Raw genomic sequence first — 22878 nt, forward strand, 5'->3', positions numbered from 1 at the left:
GTAAATTGAACCCCAAACAGATGGCTGCTTGTGCATTTGATGCTACAAACTTCTCTGGAAGACATAGTGGAGTACAAGAGAAAAGTTTCAGAGTAACAGCCGTGTTAGTCTGTATTCGTAAAAAGAAAAAGAAAAGAATAGCATCCGATGAAGTGAGCTGTAGCTCACGAAAGCTCATGCTCAAATAAACTGGTTAGTCTCTAAGGTGCCACAAGTACTCCTTTTCTTTCAAGAGAAAAGTGTAACCCTAATCTTTCCTATACACACTGTTGAGGCCATCTACTCCAGCTAGCAGTAGTACAAGCTGCAGAATCTTCAAAAGACATTAAAAAGCCACAAATTTAATGGCTTTTTTATACTCTTTTTTCAGCAAGTGTCCAAAAGGACTGAACATTTTGGAAACAAACAGAAGATACACTGGGACTGAAGTTCAAATGAGTCCAACCTGGGAAAACCTGCTGGCTTTCTCATGAGTGATTTTTGGCAGTTGTCTTAAAATTACTGCAACCGTTATTACTGGCTTTAGAAAGTATCCACCAAGATAGGACAGATCTAAGTAGTGAGGCTAGTGGACTACTTTTGTTACTAAGTTCAGAGAAGACTATCATCATTCTCTCTCTTGTAAGTCTACTGCTGAAACCACTTAGGTCATTAAACGATGTAATCCAGGCATCTGCTACAACAGTAGTAGATCTTTGTCCAGAAATAGAAGCTATCCTTGGATCAATCAGAGATATCCATTGAAAATGTACTGGAAGAAGCAAAGACTTCAGTCCAGAAGCTGACTAATGAACATACTTATATTGACCCCATAAGTGAAGAGGATAAGAAGTGTTTGTTAAGCCAGCTGAAAAAGTACAAAGACTTGATTCTTACAAATCTACAATAGAGATTTCTGAATTCTATTCAACCTCCATGTAGCTTTTACAGATGCCTGTCTCATAAAACACCTACAGTTGAGTGGAGTGAGGCACTACCAGCAATGGGGCTCCCATTTGATCAGGACAGAATAGAGAATTTTGAACACACAATGGAATACCATACAATGAATGAATGAAGATTTAACTTCAACTTCTTTATCATTACTAGTGGTTCGACTCAATCTTTGTGCTATGTTTCCTGGGATGAAAGTAGGAATTCATCTCTTGCTAATCCCAGTCACAATAGCTACAACTGAGCATATTTTTTCCTCATTTAATAGAATTTTGTGTTCTGAAAGAAGTCGCTTTCTGCCTGGTCATGAGCATATCATGAAGGACTGGAAGTAAAGGACACACAAGAAGACACCAAAGAGTGCAAAATTACAACAAGAAACCAAGACTGATGTAGATGTAGTGCTTCATAGTAGGCTTGAGTAGCCAACTGTAATTTTTGTGACGGTTTTAAAACAGGAGTTAAATCTAATAAAATGGTCGTGGAACATTTTTCATTTTTTACTATGGTGCCATACAGCCCACCTTTGCCCTCACGGTCTCAGCCCTCATCAGCCCTCACCCGCTCCCCCCGAATATTCCAACACCCCCCCTAATTTCAATTCCTGGGGAAAACACTGCTCCCCCGCACATCCCTTCCCTCCTTCCCCCCTATCCCTCCCTGAACATCCCTTCCCTCCTCCCCACTACCACTCCCTGCACATCCCTCCCCTTCTGCTCCCCACAACCCTCCCCCCACATCCCTTCCCTCCTGCCCCCCCACCACATCCCTCCCTGCACATCCCTTCCCTCCTGCCCCCCACCCACATCCCTCCCTGCACATCCCTTCCCTCCTCCCCACTACCACTCCCTGCACATCCCTCCCCTTCTGCTCCCCACAACCCTCCCCCCCCCACATCCCTTCCCTCCTGCCTCCTCACCCACAACCCTCCCCCCACATCCCTTCCCTCCTGCCCCCCACCCACATCCCCTCTCCGGCAGGTCAGGGACATTCTATTCCCTCCCTCCCCCCACGTTCTAAACGGCCAGACCCGGCGCGCGGAGCGAGAGCGGGGCGGGCCCGGCGCTATGACGAGCCTCAGCTACAGCTGCATTGCCAACGGGCGCACCCTGCTCGCCGAGCTCAGCCTGCGGGGGGGCTGCTTCCGGGTACAGACCGCCCCGCGGGAACAGCGCGCCAGCCGCTTTGGGGACCGCGCTGACCCAGGGCCTGGCCCCCGCGCGGCTGCTCTGTGGCTTGGCTTCTTAAGGGACCAAATCCCTGTCAATGCGGAGGACAGCGAGCGATCAGCTGGGCCCCGGGGTATTTGTAATGGGGGGTGAGGGGGCAATCACCCCTCACACACAGTCTCTCTCACACGTACATACACGGAGAAATCCCTCACACAGACCCACCTCACACACGCACACAAATCTCTCTCACACGTACATACACAGAGAAATCCCTCACATAGACCCACCTCACACACGCACACAAATCTCTCTCACACGTACATACACAGAGAAATCCCTCACGCAGACCCACCTCACACAAATCTCTCTCACACGTACATACACAGAAATCTCTCACACAGACCCACCTCACACACATGCACACAAATCTCTCTCACACGTACATACACAGAAATCCCTCACACAGACCCACCTCACACACAAAGGGAGAAGCACCCCCCAGAAATCTCACTCACACACAAATCTCTCTCATACACATAACAGACAAACTCTTTCTCTCTCTCTCTCTCTCACACACACACAGAGAGAGAGAAATCTCACATGCACAGAGAAGATCTCTCACCCAAACACAAATCTCACCCACAAATCTCTCATACACACACACAAGTCTCTCACTCACACATGGACACACACCAATCTCTCACAAACAAACTCAAATGAAATGCTGTCTTCTTAGACTACAGAGCACTCAGGGATGTCCCAGTCCCAGGGAAGGCATTTCCCTCACCACTTCATATTTTTACCTGGTTCCTGGCCATGATCACTCTTTACTGACTACAGGATCAATGCAACAGGCTTTGCCAGCACCTTGCAGAATCGTGCCATGTCTAGGACTTGGTGTTTGCTCTGCAACGTGAAAATATTTGTCTGGCTTCCCTCCTTGCAAATAGTTCATGTCATCAGACTGGTATTATGTAAAGTGCCCATTGCACCAGATCCAGAAGCAGAAGGGAACGTCAGAAAACTTGAAATGAAAAAAATATTACTTGTATCAGAGTTTAATGTTTGACAGAGGGTACAAGCAAGTGTTGCTTTATTCAAATAGCAACGTTGCATCAGGCAGTTAACTAAGCCCTGGGTTGAGATTTACAAATGCTCAGCAAGCACAATTAGGGCCAGATTTAAAAACAAAAAACAAAAAAAAAAAACAGCACCCAGCAGCTCCCACTGGCACACTTTGAGTGTTGTACCTTTTTTTTTTTTAATCTGGCCCATAAATGTTATTTAAATGGTGAACAAAAAACAGAGCTAACATTACTCATATAAGCCATTAATCAGGAGCAGAACAATTTGAAAGAAAAATATTGTTGCAGTGTTTCCTAGAAGTGCTGTTTTATTTGCGATCACCATGCAGCTATGGTTTTTCAGTTTATAATCTTTATGACCGAACCAGTTACAGTTTATGGCACTGTAAAAAGAAGTGGATCTTAAAGAAACAAAAAAACAAAAAAAAACCTTTCTGCTGCAAACTTCAGTTACCTTGTATATTTCATTTACAAAGACTAAGTAAATAGGAATCACACTGCTAATTGTGCTGTCAGTTTGGGATACCCAGTTGTCTCTTTTTTCCACTATAGCCCCTGTGCTAGAAATGCCAGATCATATGAAATCTTGATTTTAGAATATCAAGCTGATTCCTCCCACATCCTAAAACATGATGCTTTAGAACCCAATCATTGTTATTGGAGTCCAGTTGTTTCATTCAGCAGTTCTGATAACAATATTCAGCAAATATATACATATATCAATTTTAGAGAGGTTTCTGCTATGTATAAGCTTGATGCCTTTGTGACGATATAGATATGGAGCTATAGCGATATCCATCCAGTTTATACTATACATTTTGGGGTAGTTTTGTGACATGTACAACCTCCTTTCACAGTAGTCACAAAGGCATCAAGCTTATTCGCTGCAGAAACAAAGTTTAGGAAGTACTCCACTTTTTTGTTCTTTTATTGAAACAGCTCTTTGTTTCGAAGCAATAAACATGCTTAATTAAACTTCATTCAGCTATAATACCTTTTAAGTATAAACCCTCATTCAGAAATGTGCTGTTTCAACCTGCTGCTAAATATTGCTGATATTTATAAACATTACATTCATTTCTCCTAAACAAAAGACTAATTCTCAGTAGTTTAATTTTAGGATGCTGCTTCATCAGTGGTAAATGTAGTTCTTCACAAAGGCTTGAAAAAAACCACAGCTCACATTGGAAGGTAAAGCCTTGGTTGCAACTTGGGTTTTTAAAAACAGGTCAAATTCTTTGCTGTAGAACTGACTGCTGCAGAGTGAGGATTTTAGATAATAGAGGTTCAAGTGTAATCTTCCAACATAAGTTGAAAAAAAAAAAAGATACTGGTCTTATTTCATGCCACTCATTTTATAATTACTCTAATGGAGTCATTACAAAGACACATACACTTGATGTGATTAGCAGTCTCTGCTCAAGAGGGAGCTAGATGTGAAATGAAAGATTTTGTAATCTACAGGGAGATGCACTGAGTGAGCTTGTTCAACACCTATGTCATACTATGCTGCCTCTAGCCGTAACTGTTAGCTCTTCACTTTCCTCTGCACTAAATTTACACAAATCCACTTAAAATTTGGTTTTCTTTGATATGTAATTATTAAAACTCCATCTCAAGTGGGATATAAAGGAGTTTCTACTGTATGTAAAATACCAAGTCATCCAGAAGCACTTTTGTAATATTGTAGAGTTTATTCAAGTCTTTATGGTTTTGCTTTGGAAGAGCATATTGTTTTATTGTTCAGTTCAGCGATGCTGATTGTAAATGCTTAATTACATTCCTTTTCTTTCACTGATTTTGGCTCATTAGTATATGACACAAGTTAGAAGTTTAAATAATAATACTCATTCTATTAATATATCTTTTCTAAGCTTTGTGTACCATGCCCTGCTTGTTAATGGGATTACGTACCTATGTGCTACAAACAACACCATAGACAGCACAGGACCATTTGCCTTTCTTAAAGAGGTAAGAAAAATTTCTTTTCAGAATATGTTGATGCAAGTTTAATCAAAGCCATTGACTTACTAATGTTTTGCAATGTTCTACTCTTGCCCTTTGGTCTACATTGGTTATTACATGCTCTGTAAGATCAATGCTTGTCAGCCTTCTTCAGCTTTATAAAATAGAAGTATTGCTTCATGTAATGCATTTGTTTAACATCCCTGCCCCTGCGCTTCAAAGGCCTTGCTTGTGTTATAGAAATACTATTAGGTGCCCTACAGTACCAGCTTTAGGTTTAAAAGAGTCTCTTTTTTCCTCTCATGATACCATCATCATAGTAAATGTGTGTCCGTACCTTCTAATTAAAAAAAGGACTGGGCAATGCTGGTGTGCTAGGTATAAAGGGAGATTTAGCCCTTATGGCACTATGGCAGCACAAGAAATGTACCAGTGCATTTGTAACACTGAAAGGCACCCTAGCATGTATTCAGTAGGTCCAATGTACCGTATGTTGCATTTTGCCTTATTAAAATTTCACTGTTTTCAGCTTGCCAGCATGCACTGGCAGGCCTAGAATTAAAATAAAGTAATGTTCTTTTCAAAAAAGTAAAGCTCGTTTGGTCTCTTCTCCTACAATTACTGCTTTCCTCTATGACCGTCAGTTCTTTTTTCTCTCTCCTCTCCACCCTGCCTTGCTATCTTTGGGTATGAAGGATAAGGACAAATTTCAGTATGCTTTCCTGCTCCTTCTCATACCTATGTTATTGTGTTCTGTTTAGGTTTCTACGCCTTGCCTGTCACCATGGCATGACATGGCTACTCTTCCCTTATCTTCAGCTTTGTGTTTTTAAGTGCAGCAAATGGGTTCACTGTAGCAATGCATCCACATAAGTGACAGTTGTATAGCCTGTAATGACTGCCAGTTGTATTGTAGATACAAAATATTAGATATTTTCTACACACTGATGTCTTTAAGCTTCTGCAGAAATATTGTGGCTATGCACATCCATGCATTCGTGCAGCCTAATGTTCTTTAGCTATGCAAGTTTGCATATAGGGGTCATGCTGGCTATTTACATTTTTAGGGCATCTAACAGATTTTAGCCTGAATTTAAGAAGTTAATGTGACATTTTATTTTAGCTATGTCAAGAAACTTCCTTCATTAATTTCTCCAGATTTGCAAGGCTTTCATTGGTAGCCCCTTGATATCGCAAGTGACGTTTGCTCATCCTTTTGACTTCAATGCAGATATTCAACAGGTGCTGGGGAAATATATGGTAGGTAATTCTCAAAACTATAAAATCAAGTTTACGTCTATGGCTGCTACACAATGTTAGAGAAAGGACCTTGTGTAGTCTACCTTGGCAGAGCACATGCAAGAGAAAAAAGAAATTCACAAACATTTATTCAGGGATCTGCTCTCAATAAAAGAATTATTGTCTTTCTTTTCCAGAACAGTAAGTTATTGTGTTTTTATATATATATTTCTTGTCTAGAAAATCTAGTTAATATTTAACTAGAACTTTAAACAGTCCTTTTCCGCTGCGTCATCTGATCACACACACACATCTTACAAAGAGCAGAGGAAGAGAGAGAGAGGGAGAGATGTGTGCATGGTAAGTATTTAAAATGTAATCTTTGATCTTTTAGGTGTGTTTTGAGTAAAACAGAATTACCCTATGATCAATGTAGTAAAAAGTTTAAGTTATTGGGACAAGAAACTATTAGAAGGTTTTTAAATCAGCATTGCACTGCAGTCAAGAGGGGGGTTTGATCAGTAGCACCTTAGTGAAAGAATCAGTCACCGCAACTGAGAATCTGTTATTACTTTCAAGGGAGATTAATTGTACCCAGCATGCTTAGAAATAGATTCCCTCCTACTGTATTGTTCAGGTAGCATTTTGGAAATTGCACTCTTCCCCCTGCCCATAAAGAAACTCCTATTAATTTGTTAGGTTTCAGAGTAGCAGCTGTGTCAGTCTGTATCTGCAAAAAGAACAGGAGTACTTGTGGCACCTTAGAGACTAAAAAATTTATTAGAGCATAAGCTTTCGTGGGCTACAGCGCACTTCATTGGATGCATAGAATGGAACATATAGTAAGAAGATAGATTGTGTGTATATATATATATATATATATACACACACACACACACACACACACACACACACACACACACGGAAGTTGGAAGTTTCCATACAAACTGTGAGAGGCTAATTAGTTAAGATGAGCTATTATCAGCAGGAGAAAAAAAACTTTTGTAGCGATAATCAAGATGGGCCATTTAGACAATTGACAAAACGTGTGAGGATACTTAAGGAAATAGATTCAATATATGTAATGACCCAGCCACTCCCAGTCTCTGTTCAAACCCAAGTTAATGGTATCTAGTTCGCATATTAATTCAAGCTCAGCAGTTTCTTGTTGGAGTCTGTTTTTGAAGCTTTTCTGTTGCAAATTTGCCACCCTTAAATCTTTTACTGAATTTGTTAGAGTTTTCTAAATATAGAGAGTTTATCAAGTACTGTACAGTTCCTAAATGTACTTGATGAAATATTTTTTTAGTACCTGAATGCATGAAGATACAGTGTGGAGTTTATACTGTTATTACAAAGTCTCATATTTTATTTGGTGTCAAATTTATCAGATTTTCAACACTGTGGGCCAGATTGTCATCTCTGCAGGTAAAAACTAGCAGAGGACTTGAAATTCTGGAATTCCCACTCAGAGTTTCCTCGTTAGCATTCCATTACTGGGGGGCCCTTCAAACCTATGGATTCCCCGTGTTCTTTACAGAGGTCCTTAAGGTATGTGTATTGCTTCTCAGCCTTGGCCCCTAGATTCCATGGCAGGAAGGCTTCCTACCTGCCTCCACCCCCAGAAGCACTTTGAAATCCTCAGATAGACTGCACTGTAAGTGTAATATATAAATGGGGATGGGGCGCTGCACACGGTAGTGATGAGATCAGCATTAGTTTATACAATGTTATAGATGGTATCTTACCGCCTCATAACCTTCCCATAAGCCCATTGAGTGATTGCCACACAGATAGAGGAGAAAGTGCTTTCCATCCCCTCTTCCATATGCAACATGCACTGGACCTTGGTCCCCTCCATTCTAGGAAGCAGACAGGACAATCTAGCCCATTATTTTCATCATTCAAAAACCCTGCTGATTAACAACAGGATTTACATTTTTTTATTCAAAACTAATACTGTCTGCAAGCATGCAGAATAGGTTTACATTCTGAGAACTTAGGCATGCAAATATAGGTTGGTATGAAGTAGGAAACAGGTTATATTGCCAACTATCAGTATGTTTATTGCATTACTCGAAAAAGCACTGGGAGCCCTCTAGTGGCCAAAGTTAAAGTGTCACAGTCCTGCAGATATTCACATGCCTAACTTTAAAAGCATCAGTAGCCCTGTTGATTTAAATGCAACTTCTTACATGCGTAAAGTTAAGCACATGCCCAAGGTCCCAATCCTGCAATTAACGCTATGCAGTCAAACTCCTGTTCCTCCACAAATTCCCTAGGAAATCAGTGGGGTTCCACTAGGGTTGCCAGTTTTGGTTGGACGTATTCCTGGAGGTTCATCACATTACAATCTTTAATTAAAGATTAATCTTTAATTCCTGGAGACTCCAGGAAAATCCTGGAGGGTTGGCAACCTTTGGCTCTACACAAGTACAAGGATCTACCCATAAAGAGTGTTTTGCAGGCTTTGGGCCTAAATTTCCATTCTGCTTAAAATAACCATCAAGCCAGAGCCAAAAAGACAAACGGTAGAAATCAAAAGCTTTCACGCTGTTCATAATGATCATTCAAATATCACCCCAAAAGAGAAAGCAACCATTTTATGCATGGAATATTTTGAATCAGAAGGATCTCTCTCTGAACTCTCTGAAGAGGTCCATTCTAAAACTTGTTGGATGAAAAAAGCTAAATCTTGTAGTACAGTCATATTAATGGCTTACTTCTTCCATGTGATTACAATTAAATTAATATAGGAATCAAACTAAAATCCATTAAATATCAGAATATATGGCTTCTCAAATGTCTCCTATAACAACAAGATAGGGTGGCTCCCTGCCTGAACATTGCTCTCTGGCAGACTGTTTGGAGCACTGTTCACTACTACAAGCTTTTCTTACGGAGATGAACTGGCACACAAAATCCTCCTACCTTACTGCAGAGAGAGAAAAAAATCCTATTCTTTCAACAAGACCTGGAGAAACAACCAAGCCCTGTGGTCAGGGTGTGGTTGGTACTGGAATTCTGGGTAAGCCTTCCCTCAGGGACAAGGGCTTGTTGACCCGTCTTTTTATACGGGGAGGTGTCTAAAGTAAAACTAAAAGCAATGCTTTGCCAAATATGTATTTGAACCTCCTTATTCTCTGGAGAAGAGGGAAATATTAAAGGTTTAGCGTTGGAAAACATTGATGTCTTATTCCTTTGGTGCAAGTAGTAGATGTAACTGGTAATATAGTCACATGGAGTGCAGAAATTGTCAGAAGGTTTCATTTTTTGTTTACCTTTGATCAAAAGGAAATTATGCAGCTGCAATTGTTGTTCTCAGAAAGTAGCACATAATTCCTTCTCCTCCCCTCATCTTTCCTGTAGTGTTCGGATTATGATGGTTCTTCGTTACTTTATATTTTTTTAAATAATGTCCAATGGTTGAGTCAGTTACTGGCAAGGATTAATGGCCAGTAAGTAGGGGTATGCCCCCTGCTGGTGAGGTGCTTTAGCAGTTCATCATTTGGAGCTGCTAAAATTCTGCAAGTAGTCATTTATATAAAGCTTGGAGCCCTGGGTGGGGATCTTTTAGAACTACTGTATTCCAGTCACAGGGAAATTACTTTGTTTTCTAGATCTTTTATTGTGTAAACACAATGTATGTATTATCTAAAAAGGACAGGTTTCAGAGTAACAGCCATGTTAGTCTGTATTCGCAAAAAGAAAAGGAGTACTTGTGGCACCTTAGAGACTAACCAATTTATTTGAGCATAAGCTTTCGTGAGCTACAGCTCACTTCATTGGATGCATACTGTGGAAAGTGTAGAAGATCTTTTTATACACACAAAGCATGAAAAAATACGTCCTCCCACCCCACTCTCCTGCTGGTAATAGCTTATCTAAAGTGATCACTCTCCTTACAATGTGTATGATAATCAAGTTGGGCCATTTCCAGCACAAATCCAGGTTTTCTCCCCCCCCCACACACACACACACAAACCCACTCTCCTGCTGGTAATAGCTTATCTAAAGTGACCACTCTCCTTACAATGTGTATGATAATCAAGGTGGGCCATTTCCAGCACAAATCCAGGGTTTAACAAGAACGTCTGGGGGGGTACCCGCATGGCCCCACAGTATGCCAACATTTTTATGGCTGACTTAGAACAACGCTTCCTCAGCTCTCGTCCCCTAATGCCCCTACTCTACTTGCGCTATATTGATGACATCTTCATCATCTGGACCCATGGAAAAGAAGCCCTTGAGGAATTCCACCATGATTTCAACAATTTCCATCCCACCATCAACCTCAGCCTGGTCCAGTCCACACAAGAGATCCACTTCCTGGACACTACAGTGCTAATAAACGATGGTCACATAAACACCACCCTATACCGGAAACCTACTGACCGCCATTCCTACCTACATGCCTCCAGCTTTCACCCTGACCACACCACACGATCCATCGTCTACAGCCAAGCTCTGCGATACAACCGCATTTGCTCCAACCCCTCAGACGGAGACAGACACCTACAAGATCTCTATCAAGCATTCTTACAACTACAATACCCACCTGCGGAAGTGAAGAAACAGATTGATAGAGCCAGAAGAGTTCCCAGAAGTCACCTACTACAGGACAGGCCTAACAAAGAAAATAACAGAACGCCACTAGCCGTCACCTTCAGCCCCCAACTAAAACCCCTCCAACGCATTATTAAGGATCTACAACCTATCCTGAAGGATGACCCAACATTCTCACAAATCTTGGGAGACAGGCCAGTCCTTGCCTACAGACAGCCCCCCAACCTGAAGCAAATACACACCAGCAACCACATACCACACAACAGAACCACTAACCCAGGAACCTATCCTTGCAACAAAGCCCGTTGCCAACTGTGCCCGCATATCTATTCAGGGGACACCATCACAGGGCCTAACAACATCAGCCACACTATCAGAGGCTCGTTCACCTGCACATCCACCAATGTGATATATGCCATCATGTGCCAGCAATGCCCCTCTGCCATGTACATTGGTCAAACTGGACAGTCTCTACGTAAAAGAATAAATGGACACAAATCAGATGTCAAGAATTATAACATTCATAAACCAGTCGGAGAACACTTCAATCTCTCTGGTCACACGATTACAGACATGAAAGTTGCGATATTACAACAAAAAAACTTCAAATCTAGACTCCAGCGAGAAACTGTTGAATTGGAATTCATTTGCAAATTGGATACAATTAACTTAGGCTTGAATAGAGACTGGGAGTGGCTAAGTCATTATGCAAGGTAACCTATTTCCCCTTGTTTTTTCCTACCCCTCTCCCCCCGCCCCAGATGTTCTTGTTAAACCCTGGATTTGTGCTGGAAATGGCCCACCTTGATTATCATACACATTGTAAGGAGAGTGGTCACTTTAGATAAGCTATTACCAGCAGGAGAGTGGGGTGGAGAAGGTATTTTTTCATGCTTTGTGTGTATAAAAAGATCTTCTACACTTTCCACAGTATGCATCCGATGAAGTGAGCTGTAGCTCACGAAAGCTTATGCTCAAATAAATTGGTTAGTCTATAAGGTGCCACAAGTACTCCTTATCTAAAAAGCAGTTCATCATTTAGTTGCTCTCTTAATAAGGGCTATTATTCAACTAGCCTGGTGTGAATAGGAGTCATCAGTACATCAATATCTGATTGAGGGCTATGTTATCCCATTTTCTGAGGGTGGGGAAATATCACATAAAATCAATAGCAATAGGAATCCCTAGTGGACTTCATGGAGTGGGGTGTTTTGTTAAATCATTGACCCCTGGGTTTCTGCAATCCAGAAGGATTCAGATATACTAGACATTTTTTTTAAACTAGTAAGAAAACTTACAGGGCAGAGAAGACTGAAGAGTTCTCTGAAAGTATTACCAGCCCCTCCTCTTGAAGGTGACCTGCACAGGATATTTAAACATTGTGGTTGTCTCCTTTTTACTTCTGACAAATAAAAAGGGCCTGAAGGCTTTTTTTGTTGTTATTAATTTAAAAAAGGAAAGGGCCATGGAATGGTGTTCTGCTTGTTTCTTACTCTTAAAAACATCTCTAGTCTTGCTGGAAGATTTAGAGGAGGTATATTGTGAACTTAATACAGTACCTTGAATCAAAGGGGCTTGCCAGTTGAACATTTAGGATATCTTTCCCTGGTTGAGCTGCCACCCCCTCCCCACCAATAACTTAAAAAAAGAAAGGGTGGTGGGGGGAGGGGCAGAATGTATCATAAAAAAGCAAAAACGGGCATGAGCACAATATCCTTTTTTCCCATGGCAGGAATCCTGGATAATTGTATAAGGGGACAGGTGAGGGTGTAATTGACTAGATTTGGAAGCTCCACCCTAATTCAGTTTTTCAAAACTGGAGGGTAAATCTTCACAAGTACTGTTAATTGGAGTTATATGGCTAACAGCCTGCTCTGAGAGAGTAGGGCTCCAAAACTGGAGATTGTGTTTTGTGTTTCCAGCTGTTTTAATTACTGAAAGTTGGTAAAGTAGCATCTGTAACAAAAATCCTTACTCTCTTCTGTGCAGATGGAGTACAATAGGAAGTCAGGTGATATTACAGTTTCTACGCTGCAAATTCAAGTTGATGATGTCAAAAATGTTATGACCCAAAATATTGATAAGGTTTTGCAAAGAGAAGAAAACCTGAGTGAGCTTGTTGACAGAACAGATGATCTCCAAATAGCGGTAAATTACATGACTTCTCATTCAACTTATGTATTTAGCCAACTCCTTTATTTCTCTGCATTTGTTCTACAGCTTCCTAGCAGTCTTTGTATTAGAATAATTGTGTGGCATTTTCAAAAGTGTTCCACAAGTGCTTAGGCTTTTGAAAATTCTACTCATAGTTCCTCGGCCTAGATTCTGATCTCAGATGTATGCATGTATCATCCTAATATCGATACCTTTTAGGCACACTGCCACCAAGTAGAATCCACAGCCATGTTAGGTGAAAAGGCTACCTGTACTATGCATGGGGAGAATTAGGCAAGTCTGAATGGGATTCACACAAGCCAGCACAGCACTGGTGACGGAGCAGGGAGCCAACTAAACTAACAAACAGGAAATGCTGAGGAGCGAGGTGGGGCTTCTGAGCACATTAGTAGATTGGGCCCAGCAGGTGGATAGGTGGGGCAAGCCTAGTTTGAGGATCATGCTAGTGCTTAGGCAGCTTTGTGGATGCCCAGTGGCAGAAATTTAGGTGCCTACCAGGTTAGTCGGCAGCTGATCAGGGGTGTTAAGGATCTAAATTTTGCACTTAGGTGCCTAAATCCCTCTAGCCCTTAGTAGCTATAGGCCCAATTCTGCAACTGGATCAATGCAGGTCGACCCCTGTGCCACACACAACAGAGGGCCACCTGCATAGAGTCTGGTGCAGGAACTGGGCTAGACCAAAAATTGATCTCTACTGCTAATGGAGAACTATAGAGGGGAAAGAACATGTTACAAATATCAACTGCACTGATACACCTCTATCGGAGTAGAGTGGTTACACTAAAGTATTAGCATGCTATTATGTGAAACAACTACTGCATCTTTCTAGTCAGGTTGAATATGTACAACTAAATAGTTGAGGTTTTAAAAACTCTAATATGTAAATACTGTCTAAATAGGCCCACATCGGAAGAGGTAAAAATTTAGAAGCCAGGAGCAAATTAGAGAACAACATAATAAGAGCTTAACTGAACTGTGTGCAGTAGGAGCTTCTGAAGTTCTGTAGAACTCTACCCCTAAAATCCTCAGGTAGATTATCAAGTGTTCCCCTGCTTGGCTGTTAACAGTTTATAAACATCACATCGTAACAGCACTATCAGTCATGGCCCGAGACCAGGAACCTGTTTCTATCAGCATCTACAACTGTCATTTTTAAATTAATCCTTTTTATTGATGCTGTACAAGGCCTACTTCTTTTTCACCATCCCCAAGAGTCTTCTTGGGATGAAACTCCACCGGTCATAAAATAACATTTACTTTGCATCATAAGTATAAATCATCTTCTACATTCTTGAAGACATTTAACATGTGGTTTAATCTTGTGTGATGATGCTCAATAAGTCCAGTTCCTGAAACATGAACTTCATATTTGTCATTTTGTTTTCAGGCTGATACTTTCCAAAAAAACACCACAAAGATTTCCAGGAAGATGTGGTGGAAAAACGCCAAAATGATGATAATTATTGGAGTTGTTCTCCTTATTATTTTAACATTTATCATTCTCCTAGCTACAGGTGTTATTCCAACATAAACTTTTGAATATTTTTTTGCCCAACATGAAAATTTTATAAAATTTTATTTAAAAATTATTCTAGAGCACAAATATGTTATTTTGTATATTGTTCAAGAACTACTGAACCATTAACACCTGGTTGCTTGCATTCTTTAAAGTAATAAAGTAAACTACAGTATTTTCATCCAAAGGGAGTGTGTGTGGTGTCATTTTCTCCACTCTTGACGTAGTGAAACAGATGCAGAGAGGTTAAGTGATGTTTAAACCACATGCTGTAATAATGGATTGCTTAACTATTAGCTCATATACATACATGAGTAATTGAGAATTTTGAATGGGAGTGTCATAACTCTTCCCTAGCTATATTTTCTGGTGTTAAAGGAACATGCATATTAAAAAAGGAATTGCAGTAACTATTTTTCTTCCCCTGTCCCCACTTATGGTTTAGCACCCAAAGTGTAGAGTTGAACATAAAGATCATGTATACGGTTCTTTTCTTACTTAAACAAAATATAGAGGGTGTGACAGGTGAGATTCGTTATTGTACAGCTGGGGAAATAATGGTCACATCAAGTCAATGTTAGAAGCAGGATTGGACTCACCGCTCCGTAATCCCAGTCCACAGTCTTGGCCTCTGTGCAAAACACTTCAACCTCTCCAGCTCTCAGATTTTTTGCCTCTCTCATTAAAATGTAGTTTGTGAAACTGCAGGTTGTTGTCGGTAGCTACCGGTGTGGTGCTCCGCTCTTGTTCGATGATGGTAACAGTTGGCTGCATGCGTGTTCCCTCTGTGTGCTGCCCCAGCTCTGCACAGATAGCTAACACAGCAGACCCTGAGAGAACTCCCAAAAACCACAGACTCTAGTAAGGTACGAAGGAACCCAAGCCAGGTTTCTTGTCAAACGAAGCACAGTAATATTTCCCTATGGACTCTACAGGGTATACTACGAATTTGTGCTCCTTGGCAATGGACACAGCTCAGTCAGTGGCAGGATACTCCACTGCCCCCTAGGCTGGGCAGTGATGTATGCTCCGGGAGCTACTTTTATACCGTTGCAGGACAGATTACTCATCATAGTTCAAACAAATCTATCCATCATGTTGTCCTTTTGACCCTGTCTTTAAGATGCACCTGCCTGTTCCTTGTTATGTCTATGGAGTGTCTTGCCGCCGTCTTGGCACAAGTTCCTCTCATTAGCACTTATGCGTGTGTGTGCACATGCCTCTAACAACCTTTTCTTGCCAACTTCTGTGAGTGGGACCTGCCTCTGGCTCACAACCCAGCTCTGCTTATCACTACCTGGAAGTACTTTGGTTCAGGCTTCAGGCCTCAGACTGGGCCTCTAATACAAGAATTTATGTTTCAGGGCCTCCTCTTACTACATTCCCCCACTTTTTAAGGGGAGGGATGTTTACCCATTGTCCCGGAAAAGCATAGTGCCTGGATCGAAGATAACGCAGTGGGCTAAACAGTTATGTGGCTACCTCCTTTTACCATCCATACACTCATGCCCCACCTGTCGTTCAGTCTGCACATTCCCTCGTACGATTGACAGACACAGGTGACTAATCTAAACTTTGGAGGAACTGAAGTCCTGCATGACAAATTGGAAAAATGTCACATGATCTTTTGATTGCACCTAGCCCTACTACAGCTCTAGTTCATTTACCTGCCTGAATCTGTGCATTTCTGTGTGTCAAGAAGCGTGGGGAGGGGGTTTGGGGGGGGGGGGGTTGGTGGAAGCCATAGGTGATTTGCTGGAGAATGCAGTCATGTCCAGGTGACCCCACCCTGCCTTCTGTACTTCCCACCTCCCGTCCACTGCAGTTGGGGATTTCAAAGCTGTCTGCAGGATGAGAGCGCCAGCCATAGGATGGCTGGCTGGACCCCGACCCTCACACTTCTTGGATTAGGCCCCATTCTCACTGGTCCCTCTCCCATTAACAGAGGATGGTGATGGGTGTTTGCTAACACTTCACCCCTCTATGGCAGCTGCTGGGCTGGATTCTCCTCCTTGCTGATGCAACCAGGAAGACTCTAGCTTACCTACAGCTTCCTAAACTGTGGGTGATAGCACTTGCTGATGATTACAGAGCCAACAGACCCAAGGTAAAAGCTCTCCTCCTCCTTTCCAGCTACAGCCCTGAGATGAATGAAAGCTAGATACATTTCCACCTAATCAACCGTAGTCATAGGCACAAGGATGTTGTGTGAGCATGAATACAACAGAAGTGCACATGAGCCATTGTTAAGATGGTAGTCAATACTGTGTAAGTCTCCCTCTGAGATACAGGGGAAAGAGAATGCCTGATTTGGACAGGGGCCTCCCATGACAGCCTCTCTCCCCTCATCTCCACAAACCTGATATTATGACTGGACAGTTGTTGATAATCACCCCCCTTTAAAAAGAAAAGGAAAAAAGAGCAACTACCATTTAAGGGTCTGTCCTCAGATGTAGATTGTTTAAATCCTTAATATGGGTATGTTTAAATTATATATAGCTTCCAAGCTTGAATGCTTACCCATAAGGGAACATCCACTCACTGGAGTAGGAGCATAGCTAGGATGTCCAGTACTTTCGTTTTAGATCACCATCTGATCTTCATCTTGCATGAGGCCTTATTGTTTTACATAAATTTGCTTTAGTTTCCTATTCATGGAGGTAATTTGCATGCCTAGTGAAGGACTGAAGAGAAAAATTACTAGCTCTTAGCTCAGCACCATGAGGGAAATGATGCTTGTGAGAAGTATTCTTTTTCTCCCCCACCACTATTCAACACCTGCACCTGATGGAAGTACCCACAGCTACACTAATTTAATCTACCACTAGCTCCCCCCCTCCTGCTGTCATCCACAATGCGCCATCTCCAGCTTGCAGGTGGTGGTGGAGTTGTTTTGATCCCAGATATGAGACAAGGTGGGTAAGTTAATATCTTTATTAGACCAGCTTCTGTTGGTGAGAGAAACTTTCAAGCTTACAAAGAACTCTTCTTCAGATCCAGGAAACAATCTGAGTGTCACAGCTAACTACAAGGTGGAACAGATTGCTTAGCATAAGTAGTTAATGGATTTCAATGGAGCATTCAAGGTCAAGTAGCCAGTTAACACCCATCCAGTCACAGGAGGTAAAAAGGAAGGGGGGAAAAGTGGTGTGGCAGTTTAGTGGATTGCAGATTGTTGTACTAAGTCATAAATCCAAGAAGCTGGTTGACTATACCAACTTTATAGGCCACCTTCAGGAAGAATTTCTGGACAAATACACCACAAAATCAGTGATATACCTGATGTGAATTGATATTTTCATCCTCTCAACAGATGACAAACTCCCTCATAGATTTCCACCTCAACTTCAACCACTATCACCCACCCACCAAACTCTCTCTAGAACACACCTCCAATAGTATCAACTTCCTGGACATCATGATCAGCTTCATCAATGGAACCCTACAGACAACTATATACCAGAAACCCACAGATCACCCTTTCTTTTCAGAGATCCAGTAACCACCCCAAACAAACCCAGAAATCTGTTATCTATAGCCAGATACCACAGACTATGTTCTGAGGAGAGAGTCTGGGATATATACCTCAATATACTCAAAACTGCCTTCACCAAACAAGGACACGCCACCAGAGAAATAGATCACAACCTGGAACAGGCCATCCTATTACCCCAAGAGAACCTGCTTCAATACAGAAATAAAACCCCCTCTGATCACACACCCCTAGTGGTCACCTACCATCCCACACTGGAACCCATACAGGGTATCATTAAACAATTACAACTCATATTTGATGGTGACCACATCCTGAAATAAATCTTTCATGAACCCCCTCTTCTAACATTCAGACAACCCTGCAACCTCTCCAAGCTCATCAGATGCAAGCTCCCCACAGACCAGAACACACCAACTCAAAGCAGCACCACACCCTGCCAAAACAGATGAAAAACCTGCAGACATATCTCTACTGCTGTGATAATCAACACCCCCAACATCACACCTTTCAAAATCCATGGGTCCTACACATGCCTATCAATATGTGGTGTGCATCATCCAGTGCACTAAATGCCCCCAAACAACTATGTGCGTGAAATGAGAATCACTGGACTCTCAAATGAACTCTCAAAAATTATAAGACAAAAATATCACATCACCTGTGAGTGAACACTTTCACAAAGTGATCACTCACGGACCTCTCAGTTCTCATCCTCAAAGGAAACCTGCACAACACCTTCAAAAGACAAGCCTGGTGGCTTTAATTAATCTTTGCTAGACACTAAAAATCGACTGAATAAAGAAATTGTATTTATGGCTTATTACAACAATCTATAACTCACTAAGCACTCCCCCCCCAGCCCCCTTAACGTGACTGGAGCGGTATTAAACTGACCACTTCACCTACAATGGTCCCTTGAAATGTGTTAAGTACTTATGCTAAACAATCTGTTCCACCTTGTATTTAGCTGCAAGTTTCCCAGACCTGAAGAGCAGTTCTGAGTAAGCTCGAAAGCGTGCCTCTCACCAATGGAAGTTGGTCCAATAAAAGATATTACCTCACCTATTGTCCCTCTCTATATTGAGGTTGTTCTGTTTTGTTTTTTAAATGATATACTCAACTGAATGAACTCTATATTATCTGTAAGGGCACAGTCTGTTTTGCTCCAGCTAGCATACCACAGCTACTGCCGGACACTCCCCAGTCCCCTCCACTGGATTGCATTTAATGAGGAGCCGTATAAATAGAACGATACTGTTTTCTGGCACTTACAGCCACACCAGTGTTCATAGTGCAGTGAATGTTCTTTGACTAAACAACTTAGCACATAAAACACCCAATACAGCCCTCACTACAGCCTTTACTCTAAGTGGGGGTTTGTTACCTCATACCAACCAACAACTCTATTTACAAGAAGATTGCAACGCGCCAGATCTGATCGTAAATACTGGGCTGGCCTTTTTCAAGTGCTTATTGTTGCGGATATACCTGTTCTGTTTATGACTAGGTGAGGCCTCACCTACTTCTCCTGAATTAAGTGATAGTAATATGTATATCGGACATACAAATAGCAAGAGGACAACGTAGCCGTTCCCTTTAAGAGTTATGCTTTACCCTAGCTTTTCCCTTAAATGGAAACAAATAAAACATTTATTAGAAATAATAAAGGTAACAGATTTGGGGAAAATAGATAAAAAGGTAGAGCGTCCCTATTAACAATATCTAAAGAGTCACCACATCAAAAATTCATCATTCATTGTTAAACAGAAAATTGGTTAAAACAAAAAATTATACAACCTCCAGCTATGCTACTGCAAGGAGTTTCTGGGCAACTGAACTGTGCAGGCTTGTCTTGTTCATGAAAGAAAGGTCCCGCTGACTTGTCAAATTTTGGTTGGAAACTTTATTTGAAAATGCCAGGCTTTCCCAAAACTCCTGGAAATAACAGAAGCATCTTGTAAACAGACTGTGCTTACAGCTACATTGGGGAAAAAATAGGCTCAAGATTTGTATCCAGCTCAAGAGTCCTAGGAGGAAAACCTTTATTTTTGGAAGAACTATGCACATAAAACCACATTTAATGTACAGTCAGAAAAATTACCAACAAGTCTCAGACTTCAAACAGAAAGTAAAAGAATAATTAATTGAACCACTTAAACACTTCAAATTGAAACTAATCCTCTATCTCTGAAATGCATTTTAAAATAATTACAAGTAACATTTAAAAACCAACTACTGCTGTTGGCAACCACGTTACTAAAAGCAAATGGCATGATACCAATAGTGATATCTTTAGCAAGAAGGCTACCAGGAGTAGGCTAAGTAAACGCCAACTGTAAATATACCTTGTCACAAAAACGTTGAGAAAGTGATTCTTTAAATTGCTAGAGCCAAAGCAGGTAGTCTTAAAATGAACACACAGGGAGAAGAAATACTTGAAGAGGTATTTTTCCAAGTTCAAAAAGCTCAGCTTCAAAAAGATTTGTGTTCTTACAAAGCCAGAAAGCAAGGCTATGTAACAATCCAAATCCAGGACAGTTAAGTGGTTTCCAGAGACACTACAGAAAAGTCAACATTAAGCTTCTGCCATAGAAACTAACAAATTAAAGTGTCTGCTTTAAACAAGTTAAATCACCTCGAGTACTTCCTGAATTACTGGTATTCTTTCAGGACCAGCAAACTACACAAGATAAGAGAGGAAATCCCAAGGGACTCAGTCTTCCTCTGATTATATTTCTGAGACAGTCCTGGCTTCTTGGTGCTTCCCTTCAAGAAACAGAAGGAACTATCAAACACAATCCTTGGCTCCTATGAGATTATCATCAAGGCACTTGTTGCCTCAGTGGAATTGCTTAGCCTCATTCTTATAGCAAGGTTCTTCCTCCCACATCACAGTCTGAAACTCCCAGGACACAGCAAGATAAAAATGGCAGGAGCAGCAAGGGTATCGACACAATGCTGATGCCATTTGAACCTACCCTCAATGAGTTGTCACTGTACGCAGGGGAAGAAGTGCTTATGGTGAGGAAGAAAAGCTGGGTGAATGACCAATATAACCGTGTGCAATTTGATGGGCAAGTGAATAAAGGCACTAGGTAAGGGACAAAAAAGTTACATAAGAGTATTGGAATGTATTTGGGAAATAGATGAAAACCAAAAATGTAATGAGATGCGAAAGTAAACCAAACTGAGTGGACAAGGGTCACACAACAGACTAGTTCTGACATAATTTTAAGTTAATAGGAAATACAAACACAAATTGTGTAGCATCCTCTCCCCCGTTTCTTTGTATGTTGTCCTGTTAAACAGACTTCTTCCGCCCAAAAACTCATCTTGTCTGTAGCAAGCTAAGCACATGTTTGGGTCCTGTATACATAATACAGGAGATGACAAAGAACCAGAAAAAGTTTCTGAACTATGAGGCCATCAGCTGTTTCCAAGCCGAAGAAGGAAGCTGCCACTTCAGCAGTGGAGATTCAGCCTGCTCGGAATTCTTACGAGTATTGGCTCTGACCAACTCCAGGCAGAGATTAATTTTTCTCTGATACATTGTAAGGGGAAAAGCAGGTACGCATCATTTTAGGATTATATATTGTTAAAAAAAACATATTACTGTCTTCCTCTCCCTGCAACAACTAATAAAGCAAGTTAATTAGGTAACATTAAAGGTTACAGCCATTAGCCAGAATTGCAACTAATCTACTTACAGGAGTTTTGAACAGGTGTTGTGGCACAGAGTTTTCTATCCAATGCCTTAAAGCAATGTATGTGGTGACAATCCCTTTCAGTTATCCAATTTGATTTACTCTATACCTTTTGCACACGTCTTCCTGTGCATACAACTTGGACACTGACACCAGGAGAGGTTATTGTGCCACACCATGCCAAGGTGCCATGGTTAAATATCAATGATAGCAACTTTAACCCCACCCAATTTTAATTTCATTCGTGAAACCTTCTAATTTTCAGTTGAAAAATTCTACGCTTGGTTTCAGCTAAAAGGAACTTTGTGAGGAATTCAAAATTGACTCAGCAACTTGAGTGAGGCATGCCTTACGTAGGGCGAAGCAGTATCATTATAACCCAAATGCATGAACTTAAATGTCAGACTCTACACGTAACCTGAGCTCTGTCAGGTTAGTTCACTGAAGTTTGATTTTTTTTTTCTTTTTTTAAGTTAGGTAAGCAGTTAAATTTGGATTTACACATGCATCTTATACTGCTTCTTTTAACTTCAAGTTTCACTGAGCATGAAACAATACTGAGCTCCTTTGAGAAGAGAAGACTCATAAGTCCAGGTTCGTGCAGATGGAGAGCAATACACTTAATGCACAAGAATGATTTTAAAGAAGTGTATTATGGTGCATCGCACACACTCTGAAACTAACTCGCTATCTTGCTACACAGAAGTCCCAATCATCTTATTAACTACAGGAGTACAAAATTGGCAAGTTCAAGTTCACAGTCACAACTTGTCCATATTACTACCTTTATATCTAAAAGTGTGCAACATGCATGAGTTACAGTTGCTATAAGAAATTTAAACTTGTGCTTCCTGTTTAAAAATGTTTGTATTTCCATACGATTCAGTGCATCAGCAGTTAGTACTGCAGAATGACCACACTACTTCCTTTGACTGAATGCTGCTGCGCCTGCTGTTTGCTCAACAGAACACAAATATATGGATAAGAGAAGACTACCCTAAGTTACTCCCACCTAACATAATTTCAG

This window comes from Natator depressus, chromosome 4 (assembly GCF_965152275.1).
Source record: "Natator depressus isolate rNatDep1 chromosome 4, rNatDep2.hap1, whole genome shotgun sequence".
NCBI lineage: Eukaryota > Metazoa > Chordata > Testudines > Cheloniidae > Natator > Natator depressus.